General features: G+C 32.9%; 1 long non-coding RNA gene across 4 annotated transcripts in view; it reads left to right on the forward strand.

Annotated features, from left to right (window-relative positions):
• The window catches only part of LOC109496175, a 593,347-nt gene that overhangs the window by 553,765 nt on the left and 18,178 nt on the right, over positions 1 to 21,404 (forward strand). For 3 of the 4 annotated variants that reach the window (XR_006592547.1, XR_006592545.1, XR_006592548.1), the window contains one exon: positions 603 to 650. The exons of the other annotated variant lie outside the window; for it this stretch is intronic. This is a non-coding gene — a long non-coding RNA (uncharacterized LOC109496175). The remainder of the gene's footprint in view (positions 1 to 602; positions 651 to 21,404) is intronic. 4 annotated transcript variants of the gene reach the window in all.

Below are 21,404 nucleotides of genomic sequence, written 5' to 3' on the forward strand. Positions count from 1 at the left end.
ACGGTACATACAAAAATGAAGATGACAAAATATTAGGTGTTCAAGGAAAACTCAAAGACATGCAAATCATGGAGTTTGAGGGGAGACGTGGAATCAATCTTAATATATTGTTATATATATAGATAGACACATAGAGATGATAGAGATACATAGAGATGATATAGATATTAAGGATGTCATAACAATGATATAAATATCTATGATATATATATATATATATATATATATATATATATATATATATATAGACATGTAGATATTGGGAAATAAGAAATAAACTTACTTTACTGTGAAGACTGGGAAGATGTCAGATGAAGCCTGAAAACTTGAAAGTCATGAGGTGAATAAGAAGCGAAGGGTATTCCAAGCAGAAGGAACAGAATATGTAAGGTTTTATGAGGTAGGTGAGTATAATCAAGGGCAGTATCATCAAGGAAACAAAGTGGACTGAGATGGGGCAAAATGAAAATGAAGATAAGTTCAGGAAAACATAAAGATTCCACAGCTCTGTAAGGGGTGGTTAGCTGAGTCCTTAAAGAGTATAAGCAGGACAATTTATTTTAATTTAATGATTTAATTTAGTGATTTAATTTGTGTTTTAGGAAATGGCAGAGGTACCTAGAGTCGATGTGGATGTGAAAAGGCAAGAGGTAAATAGACTACGTGGATAAATTTTGCAATGACCCCAGTGCAATATGTTGCTGACCTGTACTAAACAAAGAAATGAGAAGAGAGAATAAATCCATGTATATTTATGAAACAGAATCTAACCCAGACACCATGTAGTGACACCATGTAGTGACACGGGAGGGAACCAAGTTGGAAATGGCACCCAGCAGCTTGGCCTGACACTCCCAGGAAAGCATTTTTCTGAGTAAGATGATAAATCTGGTTTTTGTTAGACTAAATCTCAGTTGCCTGATCTGTTAGACATTTACACACATGCAAGGTGAGATGATTGATGATCCAGGGAGGCTGTACCAGAGAACCATTCTGGAAGTAATCATAAAATGGTAACTGGAACCGTGAATGTAGATGGGATTATCTAAGCAGGGAGCTTACAGAATGGCCTGGGAGGTATAGAGAATCCAGAAGAGAAGAGTTAGTCCAGTAGCAAAGAGGAACCTCAAGAGAGTGAGTGATAGGAATTCTTAAAAGTACCGTTTCCACTGGGAAATTTAACAAACAGTAGTGACATTGCTAAATTAATTTCACTGGAATGTTGCTGACAGAACCCAGATTGTGCTGTATATAGTAGAGAATTTTTGCTGTTCTCAAACAATATTTAATGTTATAGATATATTAACTGTTTCAAACACTATGTGTGGCATGGTCCCATTTCTGTTCAAAGAGTTATTTATGCACATGGGCAGTGATATGTGATTGTTATATGTAAATGTGAAGAACAGCAATTCTTGGTGGAGTTAGGAGTATTTGCTTTTCTTCCTCTTTCTTTCTGGGGTGTTTTTCCAAAATAATATACATGCATTCTTATTGAAATTAGGAAATATTCTTTAAAGATTAACTGTTAGGGGGCACCTGGGTGGCTCAGTTGGTTGAGGTCTGAGTCCTGATTTTAGCTCAGGTCATGATCTCACAGTCCGTGAGATCAAGCCCTGCACTGGGGTCCACACAGACAGTGGGGAACCTGCTTGAGATTCTCCTTCTCCCCTCTCTCTGCCTCTCCCCTGCTCGTGTACACATACTCTCTCTTTCTCTCTCTCTCTCCCTAAACAAACAAACAAACAAACAAACAAACAAACATTAAAAAAGAATGAGCTGTTAACTAAGGAAAGAAAAAAATGTAGAAGTAAAGTGAAAGCCAGAGCCTAAGGAGTTTTATAAGATGGGAGACATATAATCATGTTTTTTTTCTGAAAAAAAGAGACAACGGAGAGAGAAGGCTAAATATGTAAGAAGTGCAATCATGAAGAGAGAAAGCCCTGGAGAAGAGAGAAAGCACAGGGTAGAAGTTTGATAACATGGAAAGAAAGTCAGCCTGGCAGCACAAGACAAGACACTTTTTCTTTATAACTAATAGGAAGGGATTCAAGATAGATGTGGGCTGAAGAAGCTGGTGCTTATGAGGATGTAGCCTACCTATCACTGTGAAAACGGACTTAAAAAGTTAATAGTCACCTAAAATATGTGGTAAAAGAAAATACTAATGCACAAACTCTTATCTATAGTACGTGCTGGAAAACTTTATTTTAAATTTATTCAGCTCATTTATGTAAGGGCCAGACATGGAGTTAATTTGGGGCTCAGGCTAACTGTGAAATAATAAGAAATAGTAGAGAATAATATAATCTATTTTAAGAATTGACTATATATGAACCCAGAAAAAAATCAAACCCATACAAATATGGGGTTGGGTACAGCTGATAGATGTCAATTTTCCAATCTATTAAAAACAACCGTTAAATTAAATGAACATATTCAAATAAAATTTTTCAGATAGTATGTATCAATATCACTTAATAGAAACATGACTACCTCGGATTCCTTCCTTTACATCCATGTAGATTAAGTTCCCTAAAAGAAAAAATATGTTGTCTTCCATTTTCTTAAATGGTTTCACTTTGACAGCTTTCTGAATAAAAATTCATGAATATAAATATGATGATCATTTTCAAATTATGCATGAATTCTTTGCATGGATATTTGTGGTTTTTGTGCTGGCTTTTCGCTAAGTAAGATTTCAAACAATAAGAATGAGAAACCAACACAAATTACAACAGAATTCATTTTAAGCAAAATGAAGTGGAATGTAAAATATAAAACTAATATCTAAAAATGAGATTTTTGAAATGCATAAGATATTTACATTCTCATTACTTTTTTTGTAATGTGAGAATAACTTGTTTCCTACCTTTATGTTTTGAGGCAAGATTGTGGGTTATAATGTTTCACAGAGTATGATGTAAGCCTGCAGATATCAGAGCATTGAAAAGAAGTAATTATTGCCAAACTATTTATATTACTACCTTCTAGAGGGAAAGAATCAGCCAAATGTTTCCTTAATTTTGCATCACATGAAGAAACTGTTAGACTTTTATATTTGCAATCCTGTTCAAAGGCACAGTATATAGTAACCTACAAGCATTCTTATTGGATCAGTAGGTGGAGGGATACAAAATGAACATTCATTAATAGGGTTAGATTATTTTTAAACAAGTTGAGACTTCTGTCTTGGAAACTAGGAAACCAGTGCTTGAAAATTGTGCTTCTGAAGTCTTAAAAGAGAGCATGATGATCCTTATATATTTCTATATCACCAGTGAATTTTTAATTGACTATTCTTCCAGTACTTTACCTGAAAACAACATTTTTTCCATGACATTTATCCTCTGAGATGAGCTAGTCACAAATTTCCTAGTAGTTTGTATTTTCACTTGGCCGTGTAATCTCCCCTACGTTAGAACCAAATTCTGGAATTAGAAACAAATATGTATGAAATAATTGTATTTTATAGATTCCTTAGTGAAGTTGCATGCTACTATAAATGTGCCCCTTTCTTTTATATTCTCCAAAAATAAAAAGGACCCTGAACTAGCAAATAATATATTCGATCCAATTTGTAGGCATTTCTGTATATTATTTGTAAACCAAACAGAATTTCAGTAATTGACTTAATAAACTTTATCTTTTATATTTGTGAATACTATTATTACTATTGCCTTAATTTGAAAAGTGCATAGAGGAACAAATATTTTAGTTAAAGGATTTATCAAAAGATTGGTAGGCTATAAAATACTGAATATAAATAATATTACCAATTTTAGTTATCATATTTTTATTTTATTATTTTTTATTTTTATTTATTTATTTTTAAATATATGAAATTTATTGTCAAACTGGTTTCCATACAACACCCAGTGCTCATCCCAACAGATGCCCTCCTCAATACCCATCACTCAACCTCCCCTCCCTACCACCCCCCATCAGCCCTCAGTTTGTTCTCAGTTTTTAAGAGTCTCTTATGCTTTGGCTCTCTCCCACTCTAACCTCTTTTTTTTTTTTTTCTTCCCCTCCCCCATGGGTTCCTGTTAAGTTTCTCAGGAAATATTAGTTATACTACTGCTACTATGACTGTTTTGTGCATGTTTTAGTTGTTTCCAAATGTTTGAAATACATCAGGTGACAAGTTACTAATTTAGCATTTAAATTATTACTATTTTAGTTTATTTATTTTTATTATTTTTTTTAATGTTTATTTATTTTTGAGAGAGACAGCACGAGCAGTGGAGGGCAGAGAGAGAGAGGAAGATGGAATCCGAATGCAGGGCTCGAATTCACAAGCTGTGAGATCATGACCTGAGTCAAAGTCAGATGATTAACCTACTGAGCTACTCAGGCACCCCAGTGTATTTATTTATTTTGATAGAGAAAGAAAGAGCATAGCGAGGTAATGGGAGAGAGAGGGGATAAGAGGGAATCCCAAGCAGGCTCTGCCTTATCAGCACAGAGCCCAATGCATGGCTCGATTTCAGGAACCATGAGATCATCACCAAAGCCGAAATCACGAATCTGACATTGAACCAACTGAGCCACCCAGGTGCCCCCAGCGTTTAAATTATTAGTTAAATTAAGTCAAGTAGTTCTTTAGGACAGCTCAGTTTGAGAATGAACATTAGAAGCCTGCATAGTTATATGTCACAGTTACAACTTTTTTTCACTGCTAACAGATTTCTGGATGGAAAAGTTATTAACAGAGTTTCTTATATTACAAAATGCAGTGGGAGTAAAGAAATACTGATACATTCGTGGAATTCTAAAAAAAATAATTTAGTTTGTCCTAAAAAATCTAAGGGGCATATAATCTCAAAGTATTATCCATAATTTTGGGAATCACTTAAATAGTAAATAGAATGTTTATTTTAAACAGTAACCTAAATTATTGATGCCTGAGAGGCACCTGGGTGGCTCAGTCATGATCTCACAGTTCCTGAGATTGAGCCCCAAGTCTGGCTCTGTACTAACAGCAGGGAGTCTGCTTGGGATTTTTTCCCTCTCTCTCTGCCCCTCCCCTGCTTGTGTTCTCTTTTGCTCTCTCTCTCTCTCTCAAATTAATTAATTAATTAATTAATTAATTATTAATGTCTAAGCTAAATAAACAATTACACTGATTTTCTCACTGAATCTTGATCACACCAGTACGAGACAGGTAATATTCTCAGATTCCACATAAGGATACTGAGGCATCCCCATATCACAGAACCAGTGAGTGCTGATTGTAGTATTTGAACCTTGCAATCTATTTTCAGAACCTACCTATTTACCCACTTTGTTTCACTGTCAAAGACTGACTCCTTTCTTCCCTATATTAAACATCAAGTATAGGTATCAAGTGAAGGTAAAATTTTCTTCCTGTTTCTTTGAGATTATGTTTATAAAGTACTATTTGTTTCTGCTAATCTTTCAGCAATTCCTTCTTTTCAGGCATCAGCATGTATCTTTTGTGTCTTCAATTCTATTTATCACATTTTACTTGTCTTTCAGAAATTATAGGTAAATTTCAAGTGAAGATGATAACTATTTGAGAATATACATATACATATATATACATATATACATTCTTATATATGTATTCCTATATATATATTACTATATCATATATATGATATATATGATATATACCATATATGATATATGATATATATGATACATATGATATATGATACATATGATATATATGATATATATATGATATATATATCATATATATGATATAGTAATATATATATATACTAATATATGTATATATATACACACATACATACACAGTGCATATTCATACACACCTTTTAGAGTTTTATTGTTTTTAAACTATAACTAGTGTTTACCAGTATTTCAAAAATTTTTAAGCTCCCCTGGAGCAGGTTAAGCATCAGCATCTACCATTTATCTACAGCAGTGTGAAACTGTGAACTCTAAGATTTATGTTGTTTACTTTTATAAAATGAAATAATTTTTCACATGTTGCGTAATAAATGCTTAGCAGGGTCTGTAATGCTATAGAAAAAATGGCAAATGCATTGGGAAAATTTTATATGTTTAACAACACTTAGTCTCCAGAGGCAAGAGAAACAAAAGCAAAAATGAACTCCTGGGACCTCATCTAAATAAGAAGCTTCTGCACAGCAAAGGAAACAATCAGCAAAACTAAAAGGCAACCCATGAAATGGAAGAAGATATTTGCAAATGACATATCAGATAAACAGCTAGTATCCAAAATCTATAAAGAACTTATCACACTCAACACCCAAAAAACAAATAATCCAGTGAAGAAATGGGCAAAAGACATGAATAGACACTTCTCCAAAGAAGACATCCAGATGGCCAACCGACACATGAAAAAATGCTCTACATCACTCAACATCAGGGAAATACAAATTGAAACCACAATGAAATACCACCTCAGACCTGTCAGAATGGCTAACATTAACAACTCAGGCAACAACAGATGTTGCCAAGGATGCAGAGAAAGAGGATCTCTTTTGCATTGTTGGTGGGAATGCAAGCTACTGCAGCCACTCTGGAAAACAGTATGGAGGTTCCTCAACAAATTAAAAATAGAACTACCCTATGACCCAGCAATTGCACTACTAGGTATTTATCCAAGGGATACAGGTATGCTGTTTCGAAGGGGGACATGCACCCCAATGTTTATAGCAGCACTATCAACAATAGCCAAAGTATGTAAAGAGCCCAAATGCCCATCGATGGTTGAGTTGATAAAGAAGATGTGGTGTGTGTGTGTATATATATATATATATATATATATATATATACACACACACACACACACACACACACACACACACACAATGGAGTATCACTTGGCTATCAAAAAGAATGAAATCTTGCCATCTGCAACTACATGGATGGAAGTGAAGGGTATTATGCTAAACAAAATTAGTCAGTCAGAGAAAGACAAATATCATATGACTTCACTCATATGAGGACTGTAAGACACAAATCAGATGAACATAAGGGAAGGGAAACAAAAATAATAAAAAACAGGGAAGGAGACAAAACAGAAGAGACTCATAAATATGGAGAACAAACAGAGGGTTACTGAAGGGGTTGTGGGAGGGCAGATGGGCTAAATGGTTAAGGGACATTAAGGAATCTACTCCTGAAATCATTGTTGCACTGTACACTAATTTGGATGTAAATTAAAAAAAATAAAATTAAAAAAATTGGCTCCCCAAAATATGAAGTAGCTTATTCTGAATTCTCATTCAAGCATTCTGATCTCCATTATGAAAGACTTTTGAATAGATTTAATGCTGACATTGTGAGTGCCCTTATCTAAATATTTTAACTGCTTTAGTTAAGAAGTACATCATATTCTGGTTTGATAATGCTATTCAATAACCACTGTTATTTAGAGAACAAACATAGACATTATTGTCTACAGGAAAGAAGCAAATAATAAAAATCAACTGGGCTGTTATTTTAACTTTCTCCACAGGACTGGGATTCTCAATGTAATAGCATTTCTTTCTTTTTGCTCTTCTGAGCTGCTTTTTCCTTTCAGAACTGCCCTTTTCTCCTTTACCACAGGAGTGGGTCCCTGGAGTCTTTCAGGGAATTGACACTGACACTGAGGAGCATAGAATGTGTCTTTTCCGTGGGATTTCAATCTCTAAAGGAAGATTTAGACTTGACTCTCTTGAGGGAAGTTTGATGCATACAGAGGAAGAGAATTTTCATGACAATTAATAAAGATAGGGGTAGGGATGGGAATAAAGATAAATATAGGAGTAAAAGATGGAGGTTTTTGACCATTTTGAAGCTCCTGATCCAGAATGCCAGAATCCAATTCTCTTTGGGCCTCCTCGTCTATTAATGATACACCAAATATTTGTGATCACCTATCATATGCCAGGCATATTCAAAGCACTGGGGGTTATAGCAGTTAACAACAATAACAACGAAATTCCTTATGGACTCACATTTTAAGTGGGAGAGACCATAAACACTGTTATGCAAGATTACAATGACACCTTTTTGAAAAAAGTAGGGAAAGTGAATTGGCAATGTGGATAGTGGAAGCTGGGTGGAATTTTAAATAGGGCCAACAGGGAAGATCTAATTGCCAAGGGTATTATTTGAGAAATTACTTGAAGATTTTGATGAAGCCAGATATTGGAAGATGGAAAAGAAAGTCAGTGTGTTTGAGGCACAATAGGACAAGTGGGCAGGCATTTTGTTTATTGTTTGTCACTATAAGGATGCAAAATCCAGGAAGGCATGTGTTTTCTTTGGTTCACTTCTGTATTTCTAATCACTAAAGTAATCTAATCTAATCACTAAAGTAATTGTGCCTTGCACATAGTTGCAACTCAATAAATTTTTGTTGAGTGAATAGTGATACCTTATATTTTCTTAGAAAACAAATTGAATGTCTCAATCAAGCAATAAAAATTATATGTAAAAATGTATTCTGATGACCTTACTTAATTTAGGGGGAAAAAAGACATTACTTTGGCTTGCCAGGTTTGCATCCTAATAATGGTAAGGCAGCTTCATGTTACAACAGGAATGTTATCACAAACATACATTTCACTATTAGTAAGAAAATAATATAACTAAATATTGAACCAAGTGTAAAGATAATGACCCAAACTGTATAGGTTAGGAAGAATTTCAGTAAAATGTTTAGGGAGTCTTTGGACATAACAGTAAAAACCAAAGAAAGTCATTGATCTACAACAGAATGATAACACAGACAATAAAAACTAACTCTAGGAATTGAGACTGTGGACGGCCAGCAAACTGTAGGTGTTAAAAATCAGAACAGCCAATCATCTTACTAAGTACGATTGCTTATAATTTGTACTCAAGTAAAATACTGCTCTCCTGCAAGTTAACATTTACAATTGCATTCTGCAGCTGTCCTCCTTCCCACAGGCTAGTTTTTTCTCTCAGAGATATTTGTTGTTCTAGCATTTAAAGATTGGGTTCCCACTTCAAAATCTAGAGGTTCTAATTATCTCAGATGTGGAGTAAAATCTTCCATTGTCCACTTGTCTTGATTTAAGTTCTTGGAAATTGGGACACTAAAAATATGTAGTTTCTTTTATTTATCTTATAATATTGTGCCTTGCTGAACTATTTGCTACGTGATATACACTATGCTTTTCTACTCTCTTATATATGTTACTCATTTTCCTGGACAGCCCAATGTTGATAACAGGGAGACCGTGACCTCTAAATTTTTGCAGTTGCATTGATAATAAGACCAAATACACAGCATAGGGAGAAGGTTGTACTGGTTATAGAGCTGAATAAAACAGATGGAAGAAATAGTCTGGATCTTTACTTCAGAGAGCAATGCCCCTCTTATTGTTAACAAGTTCAATAAAAAAAAGTAGGGGACAGCTGCAACTGCAAGAAGAAACTGGGAGATTTTCTTTACCCTAAGTGAGTGATGGACTGGGATTGAGCTACTGGTTTCTGGGTAACTGAAGTGAGGCATCAATTAGTGGAAACCTAGAAGCAATGCTCCAGGGAAAAGCAGAGAACAACAGTCACAGGCTTGATAAATGGTAGAGATACAAAAGCAGAGGATTGTTTAAGCATTTATAGATCTCAGATTCTAGGAGATATTTTTCTTGACTGGTAAGTAATTAGACCTATAGACCTATAAGAAACAGACTTATAATTAATGTACCTAGAGATAAGAGAGAGGTTATTTAAAGGATTTATCAGTCTCCAGGTTTCCTTATGTGAACTTCAACAATAATGTTTGTGACATGACTTTTGTTAATGATTGTCTTAGACAGCGAAGGCTGCCATAACAAAATACCATAGACTGGATGACTTGAACAGCAGAAATGTATTTTCTCACAGTTCTGGAAGCTGTAAGTCCAAGATCAGAGTGCCAGTATGGTTGGGTGTTGGTGAAGGCTCTTTTCCTGTTATGCAGACTGCCTCCATCTCCTTCGGTGTTCGCGTGACCTCTTCTTTAAGTGTGCAAGGGGAAAGAGAGAGAGCTAGCTCCCTGGCTTCTTTTCTTTTTCTTTTTCTTTTTTAAAGTTTAGTTATTTTTGAGAGAGAGAGAGACAGTGCAAACAGGAGAGGGGCAGGCAGAGAGGGAGACACAGAATGTGAAGCAGGCTCCAGGTTCTGAGCTGTCAGCACAGAGCCCAACGTGGGGCTCAACTCAAACTCACAAACTGCGAGATCATGACCTGAGTTGAAGTCTGATGTTTAACCAACTGAGTCACAGAGGCTCCCCTGGCTTCTTTTCTTAAAAGGACACTAATCCTATTATGAAAGTTCCATGCTCATGACCTCATCTAATCCTAATTACCTCCCAGAGGCCTCATATCTAAATACCACCACATTAAGAGTTAGGGTTTCAACATGATTTGGGGGGAACACACTTCACTCCATAGCAATGGTCCATATGAGACATGTTATAACCAAGTCTTCCAAACCTTTTGATAAGACCTCAACTATTTATTGTATCGCAGGTATTTGTACACAATTATGTATCCTCTATTAATCTCTCAACATTTTTAGCCTAGAGACTTTAGCTTATTCATCTGTGTACCTAAGAATTTATTAGCCCATGTGTATACTTGCATCAGGCACTTGATGAAAGGAGATAAATGATAATAAAAATAAGCATTCTATTATTAACAACTAGAGAGGAGAGTGGCATAGACTGATATTAGGCATTTTTCCAGGGCTATAATGGTTCATACGTATAGAGAAACCTTAATAAATGATAGCTTTTAATATTCATGTTAGGATGGAAACAGAAATAAAACCAAAGATGCAGTTAATTTTAAAAGATCCTTAATATCAGTTTTACTTTTTATTAAATTTCAGAGTCATGGTTTACATAATTAAACATGATTTCTTATGCTAACATTAATTTAAGTATATATGAAGTAGTCTCAAACTAAAAGATGGTTCTGAATGTATTTTGTGACCCCAAACACAACACATTACTATATGGTACATAAGACAGAGTTGATTAACATTTAAATGTTTATTCTTTTCAGTCATTGATTAGAAATATACACATGCACACACAACTGTACATAGCTACATATACAAACATACATGTACATATGCATAATTGTGTAAAAACATGTATGTACTTTGTATATATACATATCTTGTATATATGTGCACATAGACACACACACATATATACAAGAAAGAAAAAATATTTGGATCAAGAGCTATGACAATCAATAATTATTTTACTTATTCATTATTCATCTATAGTAAATTATGGTTGAACAGAGAATAAAACCACATTATTCATGTGGCATTCAACACAATTATTAAATATAATTATTGTGGCTTATAAAATGTCTAATATTGGTGATATGGTAATTTGAGAAGATACCCTTCTTTCCCAGTACAAATTTCTGTAACCTCATTGTCTAGGAATTCATGATCATAATACAGATAGTGACTATTTACAATATCTAACAACTCGTTTTTATTTATTTATTTTTAATGTTTATTTATTTTGAGAGAAAGAGAGAGAGAGCATGAATGGGTAGAGGTGGAGAGAGAGGGTGAGAATCTCAAGCAGGTTTCATACTATCAGTTCTGAGCCCGATGCAGGGCTCAATCCCATGAACCCTGAGATCATGACCTGAGCTGAGATCAAGAGTCAGATGCTTTACCAACTGAGCCATCCAGGTGCCCCACAACTCAAGTTTTTAAATTATGAGTATAGAAATACTAGAACCTCATCAACTTGGGGGATAACATTGTAAATTATAATGCAATGATTAATCCTAAATTTAGTTTTCTGGGTAATTAATATACTAATTTTTCAACATATCCTAGTTTTAGTAGACAGATATTTTAATTTTAAGTCTTTTTATGAGTTACCAATATCAAATTTCTCACTCTCTAAATATGTATAAATATATGTGTCTATCTCTGTATCTATCCATCTGTGAACATGAAGATCTACAGATATTGTTTCTCAATAAAACAAACGTTAATATTATGTGCCATAGAAGCAATATTTGAACAGTCATTAGGTGAGAATTGTTTAGATTGTGGAAAGATATGACTTCTTAGATTAAAGCTGTCGTGTGAACCTAAAAAAAGAAGAAAGATAAATTTATAGCTATATGTATCATAATGAGACATGAATAACAAGGAAAAGGCTAATTTTTATCTAAAAAATCTTTTAGATTTTTGAGATTTTTAGCTAAAAATCAGTGGTGGCTGGACTAATAGCACACAATTTGCATCAATAGAAGCTAGAAAACAATAGAATTATGTATTTTTAATGCCAAGGAATACTATCACTTTGGAATTTTATAAACTAATAAAATATCTTTACAGACTGAGGCCAGCTAAGAGAAACACATTTTTAGAAAAAGGCTATATAAGTTTACCATCACAAACCCTCACAAATTTAATGGTTACAAACTGTACTTAATTAAATAGACAAATACAAGTCAAACATAAATGCAAAATTACAAAAAAAAATGATGTAATTCGTTGGTAAGCTGCATTAATTATTGAGTGTAAACTCCTCCTGAAAAGAGACAATAAAATAATTCAAGATCAGCTTTTGTCGTAGAAGAGATTAAAACTATGAAACAAAAGTAAAATTGCTCTCCTATGCCAATCAAATATAAAAAGATCTGACAAAGGTATGTTTCGTTTCTTGATCCACCCAATTTTAGATTATATATGTTGACAATATTCCCTTATCCTCTCCTTCTCCTAACTTTGTCCTGTCAACCTAATTATATCACTTTTTAAAATGAAACTAGTAGCACCTGTGGATATGGAAATTTGTTAATTTTAGACTCAAATGATGGGTAAATATCTTATTACAAAGTGTTATTCCCAAATTTCTTAAATATAATAATTGACTATTTTCTCCATCACATTGCCGTCTATGTACTTATTAGGAGATACATTTTGCATACTTCTGTAGACGAATCTTGTCCACATGCTAGCAAACATCAGGTTTTTTCTTTTTATCTTGTGATTTCCCTCCTGGGGCTGCCATGCCTCCTGCTACTACGCTAGGTTCTTTCTGAGTTGGATAAAATAGCTCTTGTACTGATCCTTTTTTTGACACTTTACTGTATGAGATTACATGTCTTCTTCTTTCTTGGATTATTCCCTTCATTTTCTGGATAAAACCTTTGATTAGTTTCTGAATTTAAAAAAAAACATGTTTGGGAGGTAAATCATCAATTCAAATATGATTCAAAACACTTTGATTCTTCCCCTAAATACTTAATTGATATATATCCTTAGAATATAAAGGTGTTGTACTTTGTCATCAAAATATTGCCATTGTAAAATGAAACTGTTTTTACTCCCATTTCCATGTGGGTGATCTATGGTGATTCCATATATATATATATATATATATATATATATATATATATATATATTTCTCTTTCTTTAGGTAAGATTTAAGATTTAAGATCTGATTTTTACCCAGTATTCTAAAGTTCTATAATGATGTGCCTTGGTTTGAATCATCATAATCCCACTAGTAGTAGTAGTAGTATGTTAGAATATTGGTCACTCAATGGGCCCTTTCAATCAGAAAACTCATGTTTTCACAAATAATGCAATTTTTTCATTTTCCCCTTTAGTTTTCCATTTTAATGTTAGAGGTGAGGTTTCATGATCCTTAACTTACTATTAATAATTAATAGTGAGATTTTTAAACAGCTGGTAAGATGGAGAAAGCTTATCAGCTGATGGACACTGATAGCTGACCTGATGGTGGTCTGACCTACTACCCATGATGGAAACACATATGACACTCTCTTGGAGCTTTTTTTGTTTTTTGTTTTTTCAGACCTGTTCAATTTTTCCAGTGAGAAATACTTGAATCTCCTATGGAAAGGGTCAGGTTGGGGAGATGGGCATGGCCTCAGAAATCTATGACCGGCATGGCTGAAGGGGCCAAGGATGCTTTTCTTTGTCTCTATGACATTTTACGTGTCTTTATATCATTAAAACAAGGTTGCATTGGAGAAAGAAGATAAGTACAAATGATTAGTTGATGGTATTTCATCATCCAGTTGGCACAAACGTGCAATCAGGCCCTTATTTTTTTTAAGATGGCTATATAAGGTTAGTAAGTATAGACAATCTAAACATCTAAACATCTAAATGACATCTTTTGAGTCTAAACATCTTTTGAATACATCTAAACATCTAAAAAATCTTCTGAATACATTAAAGTATTTCATATAATTATTAAGTTATAGTGTTCCTTTTTAAAATAGATAACATATATATTAGAGGAATTATGGCAAAAGTGGTTAAGATTCATGGTAATACATCAGTTTCAACCTAGGAGACTGGTGTTCTGGAAAATATTTTTTTGTTTTGTTTTTTTGTTTTTGGCTCTGTCCTTTCATATCTTATTGGTACATGGATAAAGATAAAAAGGCACATAGTGAAAAACAAAAACAAAAACAAAAACAAAAGTATGACCCAAAGCTTATAATGAAAATTCATGCATCACCTAAACAGATCAGGTATCAAAGGTATACATCATAACTAGAATAATCGTGTCAAACTATAAATATGAAATTTAATGAGTTTAAAGTGTTTCTCAATTTTAGTCAAATAATTGAAGAAGTAAAGCACTTATGAACTGTGGAGAGATAGCAGTTCATGGAAAATGCCCTGAGGATTTTAATTTACCTCTTTTAAAGAAAAGAGAAGAGTATTTCCATTCCACAATGATAGAGGCAAATTGATATTTTCCATCATGATAAAGTAACTCATACCAGCCTTGCCATTCACAGGAAACAATGATGAAACTAGAAAAAAATATATCAGACACTTGTTTTCTGGCAATAGATAGTGCAAAGTTGTTGTTGTTTTTTTTTGTTTTTTTTTGTTTTTTTTTTAAACCGCACAAAAAGCTAAGTTTCACATTTGATCTGGCCTTCTACTGGGGCATTTTCTGAACCATGCACAGGAAGCTGGAGCAGAGACAGAGTACAGCAATCTTTCTAAACTGGGAAGTACGGGCTTAGAATTTGAGGCCACTAAACCATCTGAATATTTGAGGGTAGGTATGGGTAGAAAGAAGTTATGCAGAGTTGTTTGGCTGTGGGTCTTTGGCTAAGAACTTGACTGCATATACAGGGTGAGATTTCACAAAATCTGGAGTGCTAGGGACCTTAGAACTGATCAGATATAGAAGAGTAAGATCAAACCAAAATAGACAAACTTTAACAAAGAATAAAACCATCATTAGTGGATCAAGTGATTATGCTAATAATTAGCTCCCTGCCAAACAAAAGTCATCCCAAATCCTTACAGTGGGCAACCCATGTGTTCCACATACAACAAAAATATTATTAGACAAATGAAGAAGCAAAACAACATAACCCACAATCAGGATTAAATAGTCAATATAAGAACCAACATAAATGAGAGGTTGAAATTAATGGGTAAAAATTATGTTATAGTCAATAGAGATATGTTCAAAGATTTAACAAAGAGATAGGGAGAATGCATTGTCATATTAGAAATTTTTATCTCAGCAGAAAACATGAAACTGAAAAAGAGTGGAAAATTTTCAATAAAAAATTGCAGTATCTGAAATGAATATTATTTTAAGATGGACTTAACAGAATGAAGATAACAGAAAAAAAAAAGACTGATACATCTGAAGACAAACTAATGGAAATTTTAAAACCTGAAGAGCCAAGAGAAATAATTTGAACTTAAAAATTTAAAAAAAGAGAGGGGGTAGCCTCAAAGGCATGTGCAACAATATAAAGCATTTCTGACATTTATGTAATTGTTTTTACAAAAGAAGAAAGAAAAAGAATGGTACCTTTGATCTCTTTGAAAAAATACATGCTGAGGCGTGCCTGGGTGGCTCAGTTGGTTAAACATCCGACTTCATTTCAGGTCATGATCTCATGGTGTGTAAGTTCAAGCCCTGTGTGAAGCTCTGTGTTGACAGCTCAGGGCCTGGAGCCTGCTTTAGATTCTGTGTCTCCCTCTTTCTCTGCTCCTCCCCTGCTTGCTCTCTCTCTCTCTCTCTGTCAAAAATAAACATTAAAAAATAATAAAAATAAAAATAAATAAATGCTGAAAATTTGCCAAATGTGGTAAGACATCAACCTACAGATATAAGAAAAGTAGTTAATTCAAATAATGCATTAAAAAAAAAAGAAAATCACAAACAAAATCTAGACATAGTAAAATTGCTAAATACCAAAGGTGAATTCAAATTATTAAATTCATAATTTGGCTATTGTTGATAGTGCTGCTATAAACATTGGAGTGTATGTGCCCCTTCGAGTATGCCTTTTTATACCCTTTGGGTTAATATCTAGTAGTTCAATTGCTGAGTCATAGGACAGTTCTAGCTTAATTTTTTGAGGAACCTCTATATTGTTTCCCAGAGTGGCTTCAGCAGTTGGCATTCCCACCAACAGTACAAAAGTGTTCCCCTTTCTCTGCATCTTCACCAGCATCTGTTGTTTCCTGAGTTGTTGATTTTACCCACTCTAACTGATGAATGGGTAAAAAAGATGTTGTATATATAATATATAAATTTATATAAGTAAAATTTATATATTATATATAATGTTATATCTCACAATATATTATATATATAGTGGTATATATATTGTGAGATATATATATATATATATATACACACACACACACACACACACACACACACTCACAATGGAATATTACTCAGTGATCAGAAAGAATGAAATTTTGCCATTTGCACCAATGTGGAAGGAAATAAAGCATATTATATTAAGCAAAATAAGTCATTCAGAAAAAGACAAATATCATATAATTTCACCCATATGTAGAATTTAAGAAACAAAACAGATAAAGATAGGGGAAGAGAAGGAAAAATAAAATAAGATAAAAACAAAGAGGGAGGCAAACCATAAGAGTCTTAAATACAGAGAACAAATTAAAGGTTGCTAGAGGGGAGATGGGTAGGGAGATGGGCTAAATGGGTAACGGACCTTAAGGAGGGCACTTGTTGGGATGAGCACTGGGTGTTGTATGTAAATGATGAATCACTCTAAATTCTATTTCTGAAACCATTACTACATTATATGTTAATTAACTTGAATTTAAATTGAAAAACTATTAAATTCAGCCAGAGAATAAGGGTGCATTGTGCCTAGGGTCTATCCACCATATAAACATACCGTCAGATCTCCATAAAGGGATTTTACTGCAGCGACTGACACAATACTTTTAGAGTCCCAATGCCATTGACTTTAAGACTTTTATTTCCTTTAGGCGTCTCCCTCCTGACACAGGTAAGATGATAGTTTGGGCCACTTTTGACTTTTGTGAGGCTTCTCTAATAGGCAAACTTTGCTCAGAGACTTCTGGTCAGTCTGGTCAAGACTTTCTTAGAAATCTCCTGGTAACATTTTCTTGCCCAATTCTTTCTCCTTTCACAGATGTCCAACCTTCATTATAGTCTGTAGCCTCTCCTCATCTATGATGTACTCCCTCTTGCAATATCCTTTGTAGACATTTCTCTCAAAGACTATCATATATCTATTCCTTCCTGGCATCTGCTTCTCTAGGACCCAAACTGACATAGAAGATAAATTCTATTCTCATCAAAAGTAACAGAAAATTGAAGATAATTGAGTGATATTCCTAAAATGCTAAAATCTAACAATCTAGAATACAGGATCCAGTAAAATATTATTTAAAAATTAAAATGAATAGGTTTTTATAAATGAAAACAAAGCAGAGTACCAAAAGCTGAGTAACCAGCAAAATTACGTAAGCATTGCTAAAGTAGCATCCTTCAGGTGGAAGAGGAATGATACCAAATGAAAGCTCAAATGTACAAAGACTGAAAAGAATAAAAAATTGTAAGCATGGTAATAAATACTAAAAATACTTTAAAGTAGTGTTTTATCTTAATTCTTGTAAACAGAGTAAACATTTTTAAAAGCACAGAAACTGATGAAATAGAAAACACATCAAAAATAGAAAATATTAAAAAGATAAGTTAGTTCTTTGAAAAATTAACATCATTGATGAACTCCTTGCAAGCATGATCAAGAGACGCTAAAGTTAATAAAAATGTCAGCAATGAAAGGGGGATATCAATACAGATTATATGTATATTATCAGTTAAGTTCTGCTTATAATTTTGGGACTTAGATGAAATAGACAAATTATTTGGAATTCCAAATTATAAATTGTAAAACAAATTAAATAGAAAAATTACAAGTTAAAAACTTGCAAAAAAAAAGGAAATTTGAATAACCTTATATATACTGAAGAAGTTGAGTCTATAACCATAAACTTCCTCAGAAAGTTTATACCCAAATTATTTCATGATTTCTATCAAAAATATCCAAAAATTATTCATAAACAGATAAAAATCCATAACACTATATTAGCAGATTGAATCTATAGTATATAAAATAGATAATATATCATAACTAAGTGAGGTTTATTCAAGTAGTATAATTAATGGTTAAATTTGAAAATGTTTGTCGTTGTTACAAGGATATTATTTCAAGAGATGCAGAAAAATTTTTGATGAAACCCAAAGTTTAATTGTTAAAATTCTCAGCAAACAGGAATATGAAGGGAATTACTCAATCTGATAAATTTCTTTAACTATCATCATACACTTAGCTAACATATATAGTAGTGAAATACTGAACTCATTTCTCCTAAGATTGAGACCAGAGCAAGCGGTCCACTCTCCATTTCCATTCAACCTTGTCCTCAAAGTCCTAGTCAATGAAAATACGACAATCAATCAATCAATGCATTACATAAAGTTTGGAAATGAAGAAATAAAAATATATTTACAAAGCACATAATTGCTTATCTAGAATATTTAAAAACTAATAAAAATCTATAAAAATTAATACATAAATTTAGCAACATTGTAATACACATATTTTTGTATAGAAATAAGTTGATTTTTAATATACTGACAATATAAACCATAGGATATTACATTTACAATTTCATTTATAATTGCATAAAGACATAAATTAGAAATAAAATTAACTAAAACAGAGTAAAAAATTTTGCTTTTTGATGAAAATTATTAGACATTACAGAGAGAATATAAAGGAAACATAAATAGAAAATTATATCATAATCATAGTTTGGAAGGTATAGTTTTTGTAAGATATCAGCTATTCCCAAAGTGTTCTGTAGTTTCAATGTAATATTAATAAAATTTTTAAGACCTTGTTGTTTTAATAGAAGTTAAAAGAAGTAGATTCTAAAGTTAATTTCCCGATTATGGAAATATGTGGGGACTATGATAGCAAACACAATCTTGAAATGAAAAACAAAATTTGAGGACATATGCCATCTGATTTCAAGGTCAATTTAAAATCACAGCAATCAATAGTATATAGTATTACATTAGAATAAACAAATAAATAAATGAGAATTTGACCCACAAAATAAATAGATCTTTCTCAATAAAGAAGGAAAAATCTCTTCATCAAGTCAACTGGGAAATTTGAATAAATATGCTGGAAAAATATGACCTTCAACTCCTCTACTATACAACACACCAGAATTAGTTTGAGATGGGCCATGGACATAAACATATAAAAGCTAAAACTGTACAAATTCTAGATGAAAATATGAGAGAAAAATCTTTGCACAATTGGTTTCTCAAAGTGAACTTCAAAAGCACTTTCTGTGGAAAACAAATGGAAACTTGATATTCATCAAAATTAAATGTCTTCTGATTAAGAGACACTGCAAACTAAATGAAAAGATAAGCCACAAACTCAGTGAAAATATTCACAGTGTTTACCTCTGACAAAGGAATTATATCAAAAATATATTAAACTCATACAAATAAAAAATACATGTCAGTAGAATTTTGCAAGAAAATTTTAAGGTTTTTATTCAATAAAAAGCATAGTAATGAACAATAAGTACACAAAAAACTACTTAATACCAATTACCTCACAGAGAAATGCAAATTGTAATCATAAGAAGAAACCCCTTTATATGCACTCAAGTGGTCAAATTAAAAAAGACCAACCACTACCAAATGTTGGTAGTGGAGGTATAAAATGGCATAACCAATTTGTAAATATGTATGTACAGAATTGTCCTTATAAATTAAACATGCAACTATTCTATGACACAGGATTTCTATTCCTAGCTATTAATCCAAGATAAATGAAAACTTAAAACCATGAAAAATCTTGCACAAGAAGACTGCTGGTGTCTCTATTTATAAATCCCTCAAACTAAAAATATCCTAAATGTCCCAACAAAAGAGTGCCTTATATATGTATATTAACATAATGGGATAGCAATAATCAGCAATAAAATATAACACAAAAACACATGCAAGATCTCCAAAACATTATGTAGAATAAAATAAGCCAGACGCACAAAAATATATAGTGTATGGTTTTACTTTTGTGACTCTTTGGGGGAAATAAATAATCTATGATGGTAGAAAGGTGGTAGAAAGAGATGGTTTCTTCCTGGTAAGGAGAATTGATTGAAAAGGAATAAGAGATAGCTTTCCAAGGTGATAATCTGACACAAAGTTTCTCTGTCTTGATTTATGTGTTCATAAAAGGTACCTGTGCATTTGTCAAACATATCATATTGTACTCTTGAGATCTGTGCATTTCATTGTGTATAAATTTTACCTCAATACAAAAAAATTAATACAAATTTAGAACTAGAAACAGACATGGTTGAAAAATCCTATATCAAAAATTTCAATAAAATATTTTTCCCTAAAATCCAGAAATCCAAATTTCTGTACCTCTCCCTCTCTCTCTCTGTCTCTGTCTCCTGTCTCTCAAATAAACATGCAATGCATTATATAGAATACATCTTTATATTTTTATATAGGCCAAGTCACATTCTAGGAGTCATAACTTCCATATTCTTATGCTTGTGTCTGAATAAACTTGTGTTTCCCTAGCAGTAGGGCACCATGAGGGCATTACTGCACAGATTAGAGCTAAGGACATGACATGATACAGTTGATAACTGACCCAGGCTTAGTGTAACCTGAGATACATCTTACTTACTGTAATAGACACTTAAAGTCCATTTTTCAAAGAAAACTGCACATTTTATGACAACAGAGTTATGATACTAAGTACTTACTATATGTTAGGATCTATGCTAGATACTTCATATACATTAATTTTACTCAGTTGTCACAGTCACCCAATCATGTATATAGTACAATTATCTTTATTGTAGGTCAATAAGAACTGAACCTCAGCATCATCAAATAATTGCCAGTGACTATTGTGCTCCTATGTTTCATAGCCAATTCTTTTTTTAATTTTTATAAATATTTATTTTTGAGAAAGAGAGAGAGACAGAGCACAAACAGGGGAGGAGCAGAGAGAAAGGAAGACACAATTTGA

Source organism: Felis catus, chromosome F2 (assembly GCF_018350175.1).
Source record: "Felis catus isolate Fca126 chromosome F2, F.catus_Fca126_mat1.0, whole genome shotgun sequence".
In the NCBI taxonomy this organism is placed as follows: Eukaryota; Metazoa; Chordata; class Mammalia; order Carnivora; family Felidae; genus Felis; species Felis catus.